Below are 20,518 nucleotides of genomic sequence, written 5' to 3'. Positions count from 1 at the left end.
TGCTGGGCTTCCCTGGTGGCACAGTGGTTAAGAATCCTCCTGCCAATGCAGGGGACACAGGTTCGTGCCCTGGTCCGGGAAGATCCCACATGCCGCGGAGCAACTAAGCCCACGGGCCACAACTACTGAGCCTGTGCTCTAGAGCTCGCGAGCCACAACTACTGAGCCCACGTGCCACAACTACTGAAGCCCGCGCGCCTAGAGCCTTTGCTGCACAACAAGAGAAGTCACCACAATGAGAAGCCCGTGCACCGCAACTATAGAAAGCCCACGTGCAGCAACGAAGACCCAACGCAGCCAAAAATAAATAAATAATAAATAATAAATTTTTAAAAAAATGGTCTTGCCCATCATTCTCACCCCCTCTGCACAAGCCTCCAGATCTCCCTGTAATTTCTCAGTGATTTTAGGGTGACGATTCTAGATGGCTCAGAGCTCCTGAACATTCTCAGTACCTGCCACCTCCCAGCTTGCAGAGACTCTGACATTTGAGCCAACTCCAGCTCATCTTGTTTCTTTTTCCTCTTCCCCTTGACCTTTCCTTCACAACAGGTACTGCACTGGGTACTCCACACACACTAGCTCAAAATAACAATCATTTCTCCAATCATTTATTCAGCATGTAAATGGTACATCCTTTATGCCAGGCATGATTTTAAAGAATATCTCATTTAATCCTCTCCCTATGAGGTATGTATTACTAATTACAATATTTAGCTAGCAAATTGAGCCTCAGACAGGAAGGAAGGAATAATTTGCCTGATGTCACACAGCTGGAAGGCACTGGAGCTAGTATTTTAATCCAAGTCTTTTGAAAACAAAAACCCAAGTACTTTCCAATTTTTACCATAAAAACATTCAAGTACAAAACTGTATAAAAAGAAAAAACAAACTTTGTCTCCTTCATAATTTAGTTTTGGCTAGCCATATCTGTTTAGACACTGGAGGTATTTTGGCACTCTCTGAAATTCTCTTTCTAGTGAGTGGCCGAATTTCCTAGATGCAGCTGAACTATGGGTAACTGATACCAACATTTTTTTCTTACAAGCTATTATTTAACCTTTAGTCCAGGAAATACAGAATATATTAGGTCTTTGAACTTTCCCAGATGTCATGGTACCATCATATCTTTTTGAGACCAAAAAAGAATTGTTGGGCTTCCCTGGTGGCGCAGTGGTTGAGAATCTGCCTGCCAGTGCAGGGGACACGGGTTCGAGCCCTGGTCTGGGAAGATCCCACATGCCGCGGAGCAACTAGGCCCGTGAGTCACAATTACTGAGCCTGCGCGTCTGGAGCCTGTGCTCCGCAACAAGAGGGGCCGCAATAGTGAGAGGCCCGCGCACCGCGATGAAGAGTGGCCCCCACTTGCCACAACTAGAGAAAGCCCTCGCACAGAAACGAAGACCCAACACAGCCATAAATAAATAAATTTAAAAAAAAAAAAAAAAGAATCTAGTGCTCTTTTAAAAAAAAGAATTGTTAAAACATGGAAGTGGTCCAACAGGGATCAGGCATGAGCAAGTTCAGAGAGTACGTGTAGGCTGTGTGAGCAAGGTGCACGGATCCACACGCCCTCTGGTACTGTGGCACTGGCACCTCTCCTATGGCTGCGTGACGGACTCTCTGGACCCAATGATGTTGCTGTACTACAGCCCACTCAGCAGGCCCAGAAGGTGGCAGTCTTCCCAGAGGGCAGAGCTTCAAGTGATACTCCAGTCTTCCAGTTTGTGCAAAAAGACAAGCAGTCAGAGGCTAGAATTTACATTAGCTCATGGACAGTGGCCTAGCTGGTTAGTCAGGGGCCTGCCAGGAGATAATTTGGAAGCTTGGGGAGAAAGAGGTTTGGGAAGAGGCATTTGGATGACCTATGGGAGAAGGCGTGAATGATGAAGACCTTTGAATTACATGTTAATTCTCACCAGAGACCATCTCTGGTGGCAGACATTAAACAACCAGGTGGACAGAGCGAACTGACCCATCTTTGTCATCAGCCACCCCAGTGCTGGGACAATGCATGAAACACAGCAGCCATGATCACTGACGCCTAAGCATGAAACCAACAGCACAGGCTCCCACTTACCAAGTGCCAGCACCAAATATCACCAAACATCCAACATACGGCACCATCCCTCAAAGAAATCAGCCAGCCACTCAGTGGCAAGTCAAGTACGTTGGACCTCTTCTACCCTGGCGAAGGCAGTGATTCAACTTGGATAGGATAGACACCTATTCCAGGTATGTGTTTACCTTTCCTGTCCACAGGTGTAGACAGTATCACTATCCAAAGACCTCCAAGAGTATTTGACCCACCGACAAGGGATTCTGCAAAACACTACCTCAGACCAGGGGACGCACTACACGACAGAGGTGCTGTGGCAGTGGGCGTGTGACCACGGGACCTGCTGCTCCTATCACATACTGTTCCACTGAGGAGTCTCTGGCCTGAACGAGCAGTGCAACATCTTCTTAGTGACACAGCTGAGGGGCCGTCTTGGAGATGATGTCCTGTGAGGATGGCACAGGATCCTCCAGGACTCAGTATATACTCTAAATGCCCAGTGCGTGGTACTGTGTCCCCATCAGGTAGAATACACGGGTCCAAGAACCAAGAGGTGGAACTATTTACCACCCTTGCCTCCGTAACCCACATGCGATCCACACAAGTCTAGGCTCTGCAGAGAACGGAAGCTCCTACCTGGGGACACAGGAGTCGTCCCTTCGAACTTTAAGCTACAGCTGCCACCCGACTACTTTGGGATCCTCATGCCAAGAGACCAGCAAGCAAGCAAAGGAATCAATCATACTGGCAAGAGTAATTAACTGTGGCCCACAGGGGGAGCTTCGCTTCTGCTACACAGTGGAAGTAGAGAAGAATGTGTCTGGCAATCAGGTGGTCCACTGGGGAGTCTCTTGCGTGTCCCACGCTTACCATTTAATGGTAAATGGACAAGAACAGCAGCCAGAGCCCGAGAAAGGCACAGTAACCAGGGGTTCAGGACCCTCTGGGAGGTAAGCCACCTAGCCCAGCAGAGGCGTTAGCCAGAGATGAGAGAAATCTAGAATGAATGATAAAAAAGGATAATAACAAACATTAGTTACAGCCTTGAGATCAACTATAGCCACAAGAGCTGTAGTATTTCCTACTAAACCTCATTTGTAAGTTCCCAGGAAGCAAGACCAATCAAAATTTGATTAAAAAAAAAGTTTCCCAGCGTACTTCCCTGGCGATCCAGTGGTTGAGATTTCGCCTTCCAATGCAGGGGGTGCAGGTTCGATCTCTGGTTGGGGAGCTAGGATCCCACATGCCTCGTGGCCAAAAAAACGAAACATAAAACAGAGGCAATAAGGACTTTAAAAATCGTCCACATCAACAAAAAAAAAAATCTTTAAAAAAAAGTTTCCCAGATAGGGTAAATTTATTATAAAAATCAAGTGGATTTGCGTAGCACAAGGGATGGACTGTAGTGCACACTCAGGCACTCCACCCACATCCCCGCTTCAGGATGAACACACTCACGCCCCAGCTGCTAAGAAGGCTAGGTGCTGGTGACTCACTGCTGAGTTCCTTCTGGGAACTGCCCTCTGCTGCAGGGATCTGCCTCATCAAGGATCACAGCCCCTCCAAGGGGATGACCTATGGTCAATGACTGGCTTATGAAGGGAAACAAAGGTCTGGTCCCCATGCCTCAATATGGGACAACGTTAAAGGGCCATCCAAGCTCCAGAGCTCCCTGTAGCATCAGCTGGGGCCCCGTTGCCACAGAAGTACAGGTCAGTTTCTTTTTTTTTTTACTATTTCTAGGTTATTTCTTTATTATTGCCTTAATTGTAGGGTTTTTTTTTAACATCTTTATTGGAGTATAATTTCTTTACAATGTTGTGTTAGTTTCTGCCGTATAACAAAGTGATTCAGTTATATGTATACATATATCCCCATATTCCCTCCCTCTTGTGTCTCCCTCCCACCCTCCCTATCCCACCCCTCTAGGTGGTCACAAAGCACCGAGCTGATCTCCCTGTGCTATGCAGCTGCTTCCCACTAGCTATCTATTTTACATTTGGTAGTGTATATATGTCCATGCCACTCTCTCACTTTGTCCCAGCTTACCCTTCCCCCTCCCCATGTCCTCAAGTCCATTCTCTAATAGGTATGCGTCTTTATTCCCGTCCTGCCCCTAGGTTCTTCATGACCATTTTTTTTTTTTAGATTCCATATATATGCGTTAGCATATGGTATTTGTTTTTCTCTTTCTGACTTACTTCACTCTGTATGACAGATTCTAGGTCCATCCACCTCACTACAAATAACTCAATTTCGTTTCTTTTTATGGCTGAGTAATATTCCATTGCATATATGTGCCACATCTTCTTTATCCATTCATCTGTTGATGGACACTTAGGTTGCTTCCATGTCCTGGCTATTGTAAATAGAGCTGCAGTGAACATTGTGGTACATGACTCTTTTTGAATTATGGTTTTCTCAGGGTATATGCACAATAGTGGGATTGCTGGGTCATATGGTAGTTCTATGTCTAGTTTTTTACGGAACCTCCATACTGTTCTCCATAATGGCTGTATCAATTTTTACAGGTAGGTTTCTCCCTCAGCCCAGTCCTGCCTTCCCCACTGCCTTACAAATGTCTCTCCTGAATACATTTGCAGTAAACTTTCTGCATGAAACTCTGTCTCAAAGTTTATTTCCAAGTACCGAATCTAAGACAGCTATGCTCACACACATCATCACATGGCCTAAACAGACTGCACTGGAACAGATAACGGGAGAAGTTTCTTATCTTGGGTCCATCTCCTTAAGAAAGTTCTCCATTTAATCAAATCTACCTGCCCTCTTAAAATCTGGAGGAGTAATTCTCCCTCCATGTCTCATTCTGAAGCTATGAGGCTACACAGATTGCTGAATAAATCCACTGCATAGTATCCTGCTTCTTCCAACATAAAATGTTAGACTTAGATATAAAGATATAAACCAAGTGTTGGTATAAAGATAGTACATTAAAGACATTTAGTGTCAGAAAGTTCACATGCTGGTATCATTGTAGACTAGCCTATGAGAAAAGGTTAAGAAAGACTAGGTCATTAAGGTCAAATAACCCTAAGGAAGTCATTTAACCTCCATGAGCCTGTCTCCTAAACTATGTTAAAAGGTTGTTCGGACTACCATCAGAACTGCCATGAAGATCTCATCTGTAAAGATAACAGTACCTGCCTAATTCTTAGAATGAGGATTCTTAGAAAGATTAAATGAGATAATATTTTATGATATCTGGCACATAGTAAACACTCCATATATGGCTAGTATCAAACGAAAAGAAGCTTGCAAAACTACTTTGAAACTGTGACATGGTACAAAAATGCCAGCAATTATGATTATAGCACAATATATTTAATATGTAATATTTCATATATTTTCAGAGGTTTGGCCTTGTCTCCTTAACAAGAACAGGATCCTTCTCTTCCAGTTCTTTTAACTTCAAAGCAACTAGTGCAGCGTTTGCCGCTGGGTAGATGCTTAAAATCTTTTCCCTGACTTTCAAGACAGGAATCCGTAATACCAGGCCTTGGCACCCTATAAATATTGGCGAGTATAAATGCTTCTATAATACTCTGTCAAAGAGATATTTTTTTTTTTTGGTATCAGAGTACAAAAGGAAAAGAGAAACTACATTTCTCCAATCCACATGAAAAGTCACCCAAAGATTTCAAATGTATTTCTATTTGTCTGAAAGTATTCCAGTCAAGTTATTTCTAATCATCTGCTATCTCAGGATTCTGGTGTGTGCACCCATTTCCCTTTATATTTTATTAAATGAGGAATCAAGGATTACATCTATCCTGTGCTCAGAATTTTTAATGGAACCAAAATCCTTTGAGGATTATCTTAAATCTGGGTAATATTCTTAAGTGGGACCTGAATGTAGCCAAATAGCTGCAAGGTTGGAAACCCATCTATCTGTCTCCTTAAAGTGAGTCCATGAATTTGGATCCCTGAGTCACTGAACCACTTCAGTATTGGCATATGTATTATAAGGAAACACACAGATCAAAATTCAAAAAAACACTCAGACAAATGCCAGATCTGGATGATCAGTCCAACTCCATCAATCCGATCCATTCCATTTAATCGCACCTTTAAACAGCCCTAATCTCTGTATTCCCTTCCTATGAGTAAGGCTAACTTTTGTCCTTACCCCTCCTCTCCTTCTCTTTATCTATGTTAGTACCCCCAGTCTATGAATCAGCTTTCTCTCCCAGAGCCACTTCAAATCTTACTTCCTATTTATGCATTTGTAATACACATTAGTTTCTAGCACCCCCTTTGTGAACCCCGTTTGTGAAACTTGGAATTTCCACCCCCCGCCCCCATGTAAATGACCACTCCAGAGGCCAGGCCAGCATCAGCTCCTCTCCACAGGACTGAGCCCATGGCATGAGCAGCCACTGGCTATCATGCAAACAACTGTTACAGTTCTCTAAGAATTCCCTAACACACCGAGTTGCATTTGGTGTTTGAATGACAGGTCTCCATTTCACACAGGAAATATACTGCAGAATTTTAAAAATCATTCCAATTATAAAATGTTGTTTCTTCACATTAATGATCTACATTGATATCACACCAAAAGACTCGTAAAATTCACTCGTGCTTGACTAAGCTGGGACACTGACTCCCATAAATCTCAGAAGCCATGCCTTAACTTGGCTTTTGTTCAGTACCTGAAAACATCCTTGGTGGGCTCCATTCACTGAGTTGCCACTCCACGCTGGAACAATACTATCGAAGCACTAGTGCTAAAGCCTCGGTGGTGGGTTAGGCATATATGTGCCTTTTCAGTGTCGCACCGCTTTTTTCACAAGGTCGTTGGTGGCTGAACCTAAAGAAATGAGAAGAGATGGAAATTTCGGATGCCATGGCGAGCCAAGAAAAGAGTAATTGTTGAGCAAAAAGTTCAGAAACTATCAGTCCTTCAGATAATACCACGTGGATGGTCACTTTTCTGTCAAGCATATTCTGTATTAATTTAAAAATGGTTAGATGTTGACTGTTCCTAGTCCTTTCCCTGACCAATGAACTGTATGCCCTTAGACAACTGAGTTAGCTTCTCTGTAACCTATATACTTCATTTGTAAGATGAGGATAATTATATTTTCCTTCCTAATGCAGAAAGCTAGGAGGGAGTGTAATCCTCTTATTTTCTAGCTGAAAACAGACACTGAGGATAAGTGACTTAATGGCATAAAGCTGGTAAAAGGCGCAGGGCTAGAACCTATGATTCTAGGCTCAAATCTCTACCTAGTCTTCTGATTTATTCCAATACAACAAGATCTAAAATGCTATGAAATAAGTTGGGTATTAAATCCTATTTGACAAAAAGATACAAGCAAGGCATGAAGAGGTCATGTGGTTCAATGGCAGAACTTTGATTGTAACCCAGGCATGCTAATGTCTAAGCCAGTCTTTCTACACCATCAAGCCAAAGTGCTATAACTTGACTTCATTTTTCTGATTGAAAAAATAAATGTAAACTTGCCCCCAAATAGGTATATCTTGGTGTAGCAAATATCCTAGAAGGCCAAATCTGAAACCTATTTCAAAGATTTCTTCTTGTATTGTTTTAGTCCTTCCCCTTTATTTGAGCTTAATTTCCTGTCATTTCTGTACTATCTTGATCCTGTCATTTTTGTACTATCTTGAGATGGATATTTAATTTTTTAATTAAAGTATAGTTGATTTACAATATTATATTAGTTTCAGGTGTACAACATAGTGATTTGATATTTTTATAGATTATACTCCATTTAAAGTTATTATCAAATATTGGCCATATTCCCTATGCTGTACAATATACAGTATAATAGTTTGTATCTCTGAATCCTCTACCCCTGTCTTGCCCCTCCCCCATCCCTCTTCCCACTGGTAAGCACTAGTTTGTTCTCTATATCTGTGAGTCTGTTTCTGTTTTTGCTATTTGCTGTTTTTGCTATATTTACTGGTTTTATTTTTTAGATTCCACATATAAGTGATAACATACACTATTTGTCTTTCTCTGACTTATTTCACTAAACATAATACCCTCCAGCTCCATCCATGTTGTTGCAAATGGCAAAATGCATTCTTTTTTATAGCTGAGTAATATTTCAGTATATATATATATATATATATATATATATATATATTATATATATATATATACACACATACAATTTCTTCTTTATCCATTCTTCTTCTGATGGACACTTAGGTTGCTTCCATACCTTGGCTATTTTACATAATGCTGCTATGACGATAAGAGTGCATATATCTTTTTGAATTAGTGTTTTTCTTCATATACATATACAGGAGTGGAATTGCTGGATCATATGGTAGTTCTATGTTTAGTTTTTTGAGGAACCTCCATACTACTTTACATAATGGCTGCACCAATTTACATTCCCACCAGCAGTGTACTAGGGTTCCCTTTTCTCCACATCCTCACCAACATTTGTTATTTGTAGACTATTTGATGATAGCCATTCTGACAGGTGTGAGGTGATATCTCATTGTAGTCATTGTGATTCTGATTTGTATTTCCTTGGTGATCAGCAACAATGTTGAGCATCTTTTCATGTGCCTATTGGCCACTTGTATGTCTTCTTTGGAAAAAAATGTCTATTCAGGTCTTCTGTCCGGTTTTTAATCAGGTTGCTTGGGGTTTTTTTGATATTGAGTGTATGAGCTATTTATATATTGATAGTTTGGATATTAACCCCTTATTGGTCATATTATTTGCAAACATTTCCTCCCACTCAGTAGGTTGTCTTTTTGTTTTGTCAATGGTTTCTTTGCTATGCAAAGCTTTTAAGTTTAATTAGGTCCCATTTGTTTACTTTTGCTTTTGTTTCCTTTGCCTGAGGGGACCGATCCAAAAAATTATTGCTAAACTATGTCAAAGAGTGTTCTGCCTATGTTTTCTCCTAGGAGTTTTATGGTTTCTGGACTTACATCTAGGTCTTTAATCCATTTGGAGTTTATTTTTGTATGTGTTATGAGAAAATGTTCTTATTTCATTCTCTCATATCTAGCTGTCCAGTTTTCCCAGCACCACTTATTGAATAGGCTTGCCTTTTCCCCACTGTATATTTTTGCCTCTTTGGTCATATATTAATTGAACATAGTTCATTTCTGGTCTCTCTATTCTGGGTTCATTTCTGGTCTCTCTATTCTGTTCCATTGATCTATGTGTCTGTTTTTGTACCAGTACCATACTGTTTTGATGACTATAGCTCTGTAGTATAGTCTGAAGTCAGAAAGTGTGGTACCTCCAAACTTTGTCCTTTTTTCTCAAGATTGCTTTTGCTATTCAGGGTCATTTGTGGTTCCATATAAATTTTAGGATTATTTGTTCTAGTTATTTGAAAAATATCATGGGTATTTTGATAGGATTGCATTAAATCTGTAGATTGCTTTGGGAGGTAGGAATTTTTTAACAATATTAATTCTTCCAATCCATGAACACAGGATATCTTTCCATTTCTTTGTATCATCTTCAATTTCCTTCATCAGTGTTTTATAGTTTTCAGAGTACAGGTCTTTCACCTCCTTGGTTAAGTTTATTCTTAGTTGTTCCATTCTTTTTGATACAATTTTGAACAGGATCATTTTCTTGCTTTCTCTTTCTGATAGTTCATTATTAGTGTATAGGAAAGCAACAGATTTCTGTATATTAATCTTTTTTTTCTAAAACTTTACTGAATTCATTTATTACTTCTAATAGTTTTTTGGTGGAGACTTTATGGTTTCCTATATATAGTATCATGTCACCTGAGAATAGTGATGGTCTTACTTCTTCCCTTCTAATCTGAATGCCTTTTATTTCTTTTTCCTGTCTGGTTGCTGTGGCTAGGACTTCCAATAACTGTGTTAAATAGAAGTGGCAAGACTGGGCATCCTTGTCTTGTTCCTGATTTTAGAGAAAAACTTTTCAGCTTTTCACCATAGAGTATGATGTTAGCTGTGGGTGTGTCATAAATGGCTTTTATTATGTTAAGCTACGTTCCCTCTGTACCAACTTTGATAAGAGTTTTTATCATGAATGGATGTTGAATTTTGTCAGAAGCTTTTCCTGCATCTTTTGAGATGATCATGTGATTTTTATCCTTCATTTTGTTAATGTGGTTTTTCATATTGATTTATTTGCAGATACTGAACCATCTTTGCATTCTTAGAATAAACCCCACTTTATCATGGTGTATGATATACATCATAAATGGTGTATATCATATATGGTTGAATTTCATTTGCTAATATTTTGTTGATTATTTTTGCATCTATATTCATCAGAGATATTAGCCTGTAGTTTTGTTTTGTAGTGTCTTTGTCCACTTTTGGCATCAGAGTTATGGTGGCCTCGTAGAATGAATTTGGGAGGGCTCCCTTCTCTTCAAATTTTTGGAATAGCTTGAGAAGGACAGGTATTAGCTCTACTTTATATTTTTGGTAGAATTCCCTTGTGAAACCATCCAGTCCTGGACTTAGGTTTTTTTTTTGTTTTTTTTTTTTTAAATAATTTATTTTATTATTTATTTATTTAGATTGCGTTGGGTCTTTTGTTGCTGCGCACGGGCTTTCTCTAGTTGCGGTGAGTAAGGGCTACTCTTCGTTGCAGTGCACAGGCTTCTCATTGCGATGGCTTCTCTTGTTGCGGAGCACGGGCTCTAGGCACACGGGCTTCAGTAGTTGTGGCACACGGGCTTAGTTGCTCCGCAGCATGTGGGATCTTCCCGGACCAGGGCTCGAACCCATGTCCCCTGCATTGGCAGGCGGATTCTTAACTACTGCGCCACCAGGGAAGCCCTGGACTTAGGTTTGCTGGGAATTTTTTGATTGCTGATTCAATTTAACTACTAGTGATCAGTCTATTCAGATTACCTATTTCTTCCTGATTCAGTCTTAGAAGACTGTATGTTTTTAGAAATATATCCAAGTCTTCTAAGTTGTCCAATTTGTTGGCATATAACTATTCACAGAGTTCTCTTATGATTTTTTGTATCCCTGTGATATTGGTTGTAATTTCTCCTCTTTCATTTCTTATTTTGTATATTTAGGTCCTCCCTCTCTCTTTCTTAATGAACCTGGCTAAAGGCTTATCAATTTTGTTTGTCCTTTCAAAAAAACAGCTCTTCAGTTCACTGATATTTTCTTTTCTGTGGGGGGGAGGAATCGATTTTATTTATTCCCTTTTTTTTTATAAATTTATTTATTTATTTATTTAGTTTTGGCTGCGTTGGGTCTTTGTTGCTGAGCGCAGACTTTCTCTAGTTGCAGTGAGCAGGGGCTACTCTTCATTGCGTTGCATGGGCTTCTCATTGAGGTGGCTTCTCTTTGCTGCGGAGCACAGGCTCTAGGTGTGTGTGCTTCAGTAGTTGTGGCATGCGGGCTCTAGAGCACAGGCTCAGTAGTTGTGGTGCACAGGCTTAGTTGCTCCATGGCATGTGGGATCTTCCCAGACCAGGGATCGAACCCGTGTCCCCTGCATTGGCAGGTGGATTCTTAACCACTGCACCACCAGGGAAGTCCCTATTTCCTTTCTGATCTTCATTATTTTCTTCCTTCTGCTGACTTTGGGCTTTGTTGTTCTTCTTTTTCTAATTCCTTTGGATGGTATGTTATGTTGTTTGAGATTTTTCTTGTTTCTTGAAGTAGTCCTGTATCTCTATAAACTTCCTTCTTAGAACTGCTTTTGCTGCACTTTACAGATTTTGGAAAGTTGTGTTTTTATGTTTACTTGTCTAGCGGTGTTTTCTGATTTCTTCCTTGAACCACTGATTTTTTTTTTAGTAGCATATTATTTAGTCTCCATGTGTTTTTTTTTCTCCCATTTTTCTTCCTGTAATTGATTTCTAGTTTCATACCATTGTGTTTGGAACAAATGTTTGGTATAATTTCTATCCTCTTAAATTTGTTGAGACTTTTGTGGACTAGCATGTGACCTATCTTGGAGAATGTTCCATGTGCACTTGAAAAGAATGTGTATTCTGCTATTTGGGGATGGAATATAGATATCTTTATTAAGTCTAACTGGTCTAATGTGTCACTTAAGGTCACTGTTTCCTTATTGACTTTCTGTCAGGATGATCTGTCCATTGACTTAAGTGGTGTATTAAAGTCCCCTACTATTATTGTATTGTTGTCAATTTCTCCCTTTATGTCTGTTAATATTTTCTTTTTTAAATTAAAAAAAATTTTTTTACAGTAAATCTTTCTTAGTTATCTATTTTATTTATTTATTTTTGGCTGTGTTGGGTCTGCATTGCTGCACATCGGCTTTCTCTAGTTGCGGCGAGTGAGGGCTACTCTTCATTGTGGTGTGTGGGCTTCTCATTACATTGGCTTCTCTTGTTGCGCAGCACGGGCTCTAGGCACACGGGCTTCAATAGTTGTGGTATGCAGGCTCAGTAGTTGTGGTGCACGGGCTTAGTTGCTTTGCAGCATGTGAGATCTTCCCAGACCAGAGCTCAAACCCGTGTCCCCTGCATTGGCAGGCAGATTCCCAGCCACTGCGCCACCAGGGAAGTCCTGGTTATCTATTTTAAATATAGCAGTGTGTATATGTCAATCCCAAACTCCCAATCTATTTTCTTTATATATTTAGGTGCTCCCATATTAGGTGAATATGTGTTAATGTTATATCCTCTTCTTGTATTGATCCCTTTATCACTGTAAAATGCCCTTCTTTGTCTTTTGTCACAGACTTGTTTTAAAGTCTACTTTGTCTGATGTGTTATTGCTACTCCAGCTTTCTTTTCATTTCCCTTTGCATGAAATATCTTTTTTCCATCCCCTCATTTTCAGTCTGTGTCTTTTGCTCTGAAGTGAGTCTCTTGTAGGCAGCAAATAGATGGGTCTTTTTTAAATCCAATCCCTATGTCTTTGATTTGAGCATTTAGTCCATTGACATTTAAAGTGATTATTGATAGGTATGTACTTATTCCCATTTTGTTATTTGCTTTCTGATTGCTTTTGTAGTTCTCTGTTCTTTTCTTCTTCATTTAGTTTCTTCCCTTGTGGTTTGATGATTTTCTTTAGTGGTACGCTTGTGTTCTTTTCTCTATCGTTTTTGTGTATATTGTAGGGTTTTGATTTGTGGTTACCATGGAGTTTACATATGTTGATCTACAACTACTCTACTTATTTTAAACTGATAGTCATTTAACAAACACACTCTAAAAGATCTAAATTCTTTGCTCCTCTCCCCCACGTTTTGTGCTTTTGATGTCATATTTTATATCTTCATGTCTATCCCTTAACTATTTACTGTAATTATAGTTGTTTTTACAATTTTTGTCTTTTAGTCTTTGTACTCACTTATGTAAGTGGTTGATCCACAGCTTTTCTTACACATTTGCCTTTACTAGAGGAATTTTTCCTTTCCTATAGATTCTTACTTCTTATTGTTGCTTTTAATTCCACTTAGAGAAGACCCTTTAACAGTTCTTGTCTGGTCAGTTTAGTATTGATGAACTCTTAGTTTTTGTTTGTCTAAGAAGTTCTTTATCTCTCCTTCAATTCTGAATGATAATGCTGCTGAGTTGAATATCCTAGGTGTAGGTTTTTCCCTTTCAGAACTTTAAATATATCATGCAACTCACTTCTGGCCTGCAAAGTCTGCTGAAAAATTAGCTGATAGCCTTATGGGGGTTCCATAATATGCAACACCTTTTTTCTTGCTGCCTTTAACATTCTCTCTTTAAACTCTGGCCATTTTAATTATGATATGTCTTGGCTTGGGCCTCTTGGGTTCATCTCGTCTGGGACTCTCTTTGATTCCTGTACCTGGAAGTCTGTTCCCTTCTTCAGCTTTGGGAAGTTTTCAGCCATAACTTCATCAAATTCATTTTCTACCCCCCTTTTCTCTCTCTCTTCTCCTTCTGGGACCCCTATAAGGCAAATGTTCATATGCTTGATGTTGTCCAAGAGCCCCTTAAACGGTCCTCATTTTTTTTAATTTGTTTTTCTTTTTGCTGTTCTGATTGGGTGATTGCCATTATTCTACCTTGCAGATTGCTTATACATTCTTCTGTATCACATAGCTCCTTCTAGTGCATTTTTCATTTCAGTTACTGTATTCTTCAGCGCTAATGGGTTCTTTTTATATTTTCTAGTTCCTTGTTAAATATATACCAACATAAACCATATCCTGAGCCATAAAGCAAATCTCAATGAATTTAAAACAATTGAAATTATAGAATGTGTTGTTTGTCCACAATGGAATCAAACTAGAAATCAATAACAGAATGATAACCGAAAATCTCAAAAATCTTGGAAACTAAACAACATACTTAAAAATACTCCATCAGAAAGTTTCAAAGGAAATTTTTTAATACATAGAACTGAATGAAAATGAAAACCCAGCATATCAAAACATGTAGGATGCAGCTAAAGCAGTGCTGAAAGGGAAATGCATAGCATTAAATACACTAAAAAAGAGGAAAAGTTTCAAATCAATAATCTAAGCTCCTACCTCAAGAACCCAGAAAAAGATCAAAAATAAACTCAGAACAAGGAGAAGGAAGGAAATAAAGAGCAGAAATCAATGAAATTGAAAACAGAAATGCAACAGAGAAAATCACTGAAACAAAAGCTAGTTCTTCAAAAACAGATCAATAGGGACTTCCCTGGTGGCACAGTGGTTAAGAATCCGCCTGCCAATGCAGGGGACATGGGTTCGATCCCTGGTCCGGGAAGATCCCACATGCTGCAGAGCAACTAAGCCCGTGCGCCACGACTACTGAGCCTGCACTCTAGAGTCCATGAGCCACAACTACTGAGCCTGTGCACCTAGAGCCCATGCTCCACAACAAGAGAAGCCACCACAATGAGAAGCCCGTGCACCACAATGAAGAGTAGCCCCTGCTCGCCGCAACTAGAGAAAGCCTGCGCACAGCAACGAAGACCCAACGCAGCCAAAAATAAAATGAAATAAATAAATTTAAAAAAAAAAGATCAGTAAAATTGACAAGTGCCTAACAGACTGAAGAGAGAGAGAGAAGACACAAATTACTGATATCAGGAATAAAATAAGGGACCCTGCAGATATCAAAAGGATAATAAGTGAATACTATGAAAAATTCTACATATATAAATTTGACAACTTAGATGAAATGTACCAATTCCCCAAAAAGCAGAAACTAACACCCAACATGAAATAGATAGAGCAGTGTTATAACTATTAAGGAGATTGAATTTGCAATTTAAAAACTCCCAAAAGAGAACTCCCCAGGTCCAGATGGATTAACTAGAGAATTCTACCACAATTAACACCAAGTCTATACAATCTCTTCCAGAATGAGGGAAAGCTTCCCAATTCATTATATGAGGCAAGTATTATCCTGATACCAAAACCAGACAAAGACAATATGAAGAAAGAACTATGAACCAATATTCCTCCTGAATATAGATGCAAAATTCCCTAGCAAAATATTAGTAAATAAAATTCAACAGTCTATGCAAAGAATTATACACATGACTGTACTAGTCAGAGTTCTCCAGAGTAAAAGAACCAATAGGATATATATATGGAGATGTATTATAGGAACTGGCTCACGTGGTTATGATGGTTGAAATGTCCCACAATCTACTATCTGTAAGCTGGAGAAACAGGAAAGCTGTAATTCAGTCTGAATTCAAAGGCCTGAGAATTACAATGCGGAGGCTGATGGTGTAAGTCCCAATATGAGTCTGAAAGCCCAAGAACCAGGAGCACCAACGTCTGAAAGCAGGAGAAGATGGATATCTCAGCTCAAACACAGAGAGACAGCACATTTACTATTCCTCTGCCTTTTTGTTCTATATGGGCCCTCAGTGGATTGGATGATACCTACTGACATTGGGGAGAACTATCTACTTTATTCAGTTCATCAATTCAAATGCAAATCTCTTCCAGAAACACTCTTACAGACACACCCAGAAATAGTGTTTTATCAGCTGTCTGGACAGCCCTTAGCCCAGTCAAGTTGACACATAAAACTAATCACCACAATGACTAAATGATGTTTATTCCAGGGACTCACAGTAAGTCCAGTATTAGAAAATCAATCAAAATAACCCACCACATTAACAAAAGAAGAAAAATTATATGATCATATATATCAATCAAAGCATAAAAATTATTTGACAAAATTCAACACCCATTCATGATAAAACTCATAAAATTAGGAAGATAGGAAACTTCCTCAACTTTATAAAGAGCATCTATGACTAACATTATACTAAATGGTGAAAGACTGAATGTGTCCCCCATTAAGGTCGGGAACAAGGCAAGGATATCTACTCTCACCACTCTTATTCAACACAGTACTAGAAGTTTTCTAGGCAGTGCCATAAGGCAAGAAGAGAAATAAAATTTATACAGATAATAAAGGAAGACATAAAACTGTTCCTATTTGCAGATGACAATGAATGTCTATATAGAAGAATCCCAAGAAGCTCACCAAAAAAAAAAAAAAAAAACTAATAAGTGAGTTAAGCAAGGTTGCAAGAGATAAGATAAACATAAAAATTAACTGTATTTCTATATATAGCAATGAACACATGGATACCAATATTTTTAATAAAATATCATTTGAAATCAAAATGAAACTCTTAGGGAAAGCATAACAAAATTTGTATAGGATTTGTATGCTGAAAACTACACATCAGGATAAAATAAATTAAAGAAGACGTAAATGAATTGAGTGACATACCATGTTCATGGACTGGAAGACAAAATATAGTAAAGATGTCAATTATTCCCAAATGTATATTCAAGTTTAACACAATTCTTATCGAAATCCAATCAAGATTTTTTGTAGATATAGATAAAATTATCCTAAAATGTATATGGAAAAGCAAAAGAACTAAAATATCTAAAATATTGTTTAAAAGAAAGACAAAGGAGAAGGAATTAGTCTGATTTCCAGACTTATTATATAGTTACAGTAACCAAGACTATGTGATATTAGTGGAAAGACAGACACACAACTCAATGGAATAGAATAGAGAACTCAGAAGTAGACCCACATGTGTATGCCCAACTGATTTTTGACAAAGGCACAAACATAATTCAATGGAGGAAAAATAGCATTTCAATGAATGAAGCTGAACTGATTGGATATACACAGGCAAATAAAAAAATAAATAAAAATAAAAAGAACTTTGTTCTAAACCTCACCCTTTTACAAAAATTAACACAAAATGGATCTTGGATTTAAATGTTAAATGTAAAACTATAAAACTTTAGAAAAAATAAGTATGTGAAACAATAGATCTAGGGCTAGGCAAAGCATTCTTAGCCTTGAAATCAAAAGCATGGTCCACAAAAAGAAAAATTTACAAATTGGACTTCACCAAAATTAATATTTGCTCTGTGAAAGGTCCTACTTAAGAGAGGGAAAAGGTAAGGTCCAGACTGGGAGAAACTATTTGCAGAACACCTATCTGACAAAGGACTACTATCTAGAATATAAAAGGAACTCTCAAAACTCAACAGTAAAAGACAAACAATCCAATTAAAAAATGGGCAAAACATATGAAAAGACATTTCATTGAAGTGTATATACAGATGGCAAATAATCATATGAAAAGATCTTCTACATCACTAGCCGCTAAGGAAACGCAAACTAAAACTGTAATGAAACATTACTACACAAATATTGACAATACTTAAGCTGCTGAAGAGGTAAAGAAGTTCAATCACTCACACATTGTTAGTAGGAAAGCAAAATGGTACAGTCACTATGGGAAAAAGTTTGCAGTTTCTTAAAAAAAAAAAAAAGGAAACATGCAACTACCAGACAACCCAGTAACTGCACTATTGGACATCTATTTCAGAAAAATGAAGACATATGTTCACACAAAACCTGTGCATTAATGTTCATGACAGTTTTATTCATAAAATAACCAAAAACTGGAAAAAAAAAACCCTTCAACAGCTGCATAGTTAAATAAACTGGGGTACAACCACACCATGGAATACTACTCAGCAATAAAAAGGAGTAAATTATTAATATACACAACAACCTAGATGGATCTCCAGAGAATTAAGCTGAGCGAACAGCCAATTCTCAAAAGGTTGCCTACCATATGATTCCACTTACATAACATTCTTGAGATGACAAAATTAGAGAAATAGAGACTAGATTAGTGGTTTCCAGGGGTTAAGAAGGGGACTGGGACTTTTTTTTAAATGGAGGGCAGCAAGATGGCAGAATAGGACATCTCCAGCCCTCATTCTTCCACAGAAACACATTGTCCAGAATAGATCACATGCTAGGTCACAAAATAAACCTAAACAAATTTAAGAATACTGAGATAATTCCATGTATCTTTTCCAATCACAATGGAATGAAACTAGATATCAATCATAGAAAAAATGGAAAAATTAACAAATACATGTAAATTAAACAACACACTCTTTAAAAAAAACTATTGGGTCTAAAAAGAAATCAAAAGAAAATGAGAAAATATCTCAAAGCAAATGAAAATAAAAATACAACAATACAACATAACAAAATTAATGAGATGCCGAAGAAAACAGTACAGAAAGGGAAGTTTATAGCAATGAATACCTACATTGAAAAAAAGAAAGATCTCAAATAAACCACCTAAATTTATACCTCAAGGAACTAGAAAAAGAGAAGAAACTAAGCCCAAAATTAGCAGAAAGAAGGAACTAATAAATATTAGAGCATAAATAAATGAAATGGAGAATAGCAAAACATTTTCTAAACTCATGAAACTAGAAGCTGCTTTTTGAAAAGTAAAACAAAATCAACAAACCCTTAGCTAGACAAGGGAATAAAAGAGAGAAGACTCAATAAATAAAATCAGAAATGAAAGAGGAGACATTACAACTAATCTCACAGAAATAAAGAGGATCATATGAGACTATTATGAACAAGCATATGCCAACAAATTGGAGAAGGTAGAGGAATTTTTTAGACACATACAACCTACCAAGACTGAATCAAGAAGAAACAGAAACTCTGCACATACCAAATAAAAAGACTGAAGGGGTAATTTTAAAACTTCCAACATAGAAAAGCCCAGGACCAGATGGCTTCATGGGTGAATTTTACCAAACATTTAAAAAGAATACCAATCCTTCTTAAACTCTTCCAAAAATTAGAAGAAGAAACACTTTCAAACTAATTCTATGAGGCCAGTCTGAAACCAAAGCAGACAAAGATATCACAAGAAAAAAAACTACAGGTCAATATCCTGCTGAACAGAGATGCAAAAATCCTAAAAAAAAAATACCAGCAAACCAAATACAACAGCATATTCTAAAAATCATATACTATGACTAAGTAGAATTTATCCCTGTGATACAAGGATGGTTCAACACACATAAATCAATTAACATGATACACCACATTAACAGGATGAAGGATTAAAATCACATGATCATCACAATGGATGCATAAAAAGCATTTCACAATATTCAATATCTTTTCATGATTAAAAACTCTCAACAAATTAGGTATAGCAGGAACTTACTTCAATACAATAAAAGCCATTTATGAAAAGCCCACAGCAAACATCATGCTCAACAATGAAAAGCCAAAAGCTTTCCTTCTAAGATCCAGAACAAGGCAAGGATGCCCACTCTTACCTCTCCTATTCAACATAGCACTGGGAGTCCTAGCCAGAAAAATTAGGCAAGAAAAAGAAATAAAAGCCATTCAAATCAGAAAGGAAGAAGCAGAACTACCTCTGTTTGAAGATGACATGATCTTCATATGTAGAAAGCTCTAAAGACTCTACAAAAACTGTGGAACTAATAACCAAATTCAGTAAAGCCACAAGATGCAAAATCAACATACAAAAGTCAATTGTGTTTCTATACACTAACAACAACCTACCTGAAAAGGAAATTAAAATAATTCCACTTACAATAGCATCAAAAATAAGAAAAAACTTAGGAATAAGCTTAACAAAAGAAGTGAAAGACTTGTAGACTGAAAACTTCAAAACAATGACAAAAGAAAATTTAAAGGACACAAATAAATGGAAGGACATCTCATGTTCATGCATTGGAAGAATTAACATTGTCAAATTGTCCACATTTTCCAAAGTGATCTGAGGATTCAGCACAGTTTCTATCAAAACCTCAATGGCACTTTTTACCAAAATAGAAAAACAATCCTAAAGTTCATTTAGAACCACAAAAGACCCCAAATGGCCAAAGCAATTTTGAGCAAGAATGACAAAGCTGGAGGTATCACACTCCCTGACTTCAAAATATATTATAAGGCTACATCTCTAGATGATCTATCTCAACCAGTCCCATGGCTTTACACACCAGGTACACACATACAACTCTTAAATTTATATCTTTAGGGACTTCCCTGGTGGTCCAGTGGTTAAGACTCCATGCTTCCACTGCAGGGGGCATGGGTTCGATCCCTGGTCAGGGAACTAAGATCCCACATGCCGAACAGTGTGTCCAATAAAATAAATAAACAAAACTATAGAAAAAAATAC

Source organism: Balaenoptera acutorostrata, chromosome 13 (assembly GCF_949987535.1).
Source record: "Balaenoptera acutorostrata chromosome 13, mBalAcu1.1, whole genome shotgun sequence".
NCBI classification, from domain to species: domain Eukaryota; kingdom Metazoa; phylum Chordata; class Mammalia; order Artiodactyla; family Balaenopteridae; genus Balaenoptera; species Balaenoptera acutorostrata.
Note: the sequence above shows the minus strand (reverse complement) of the source record.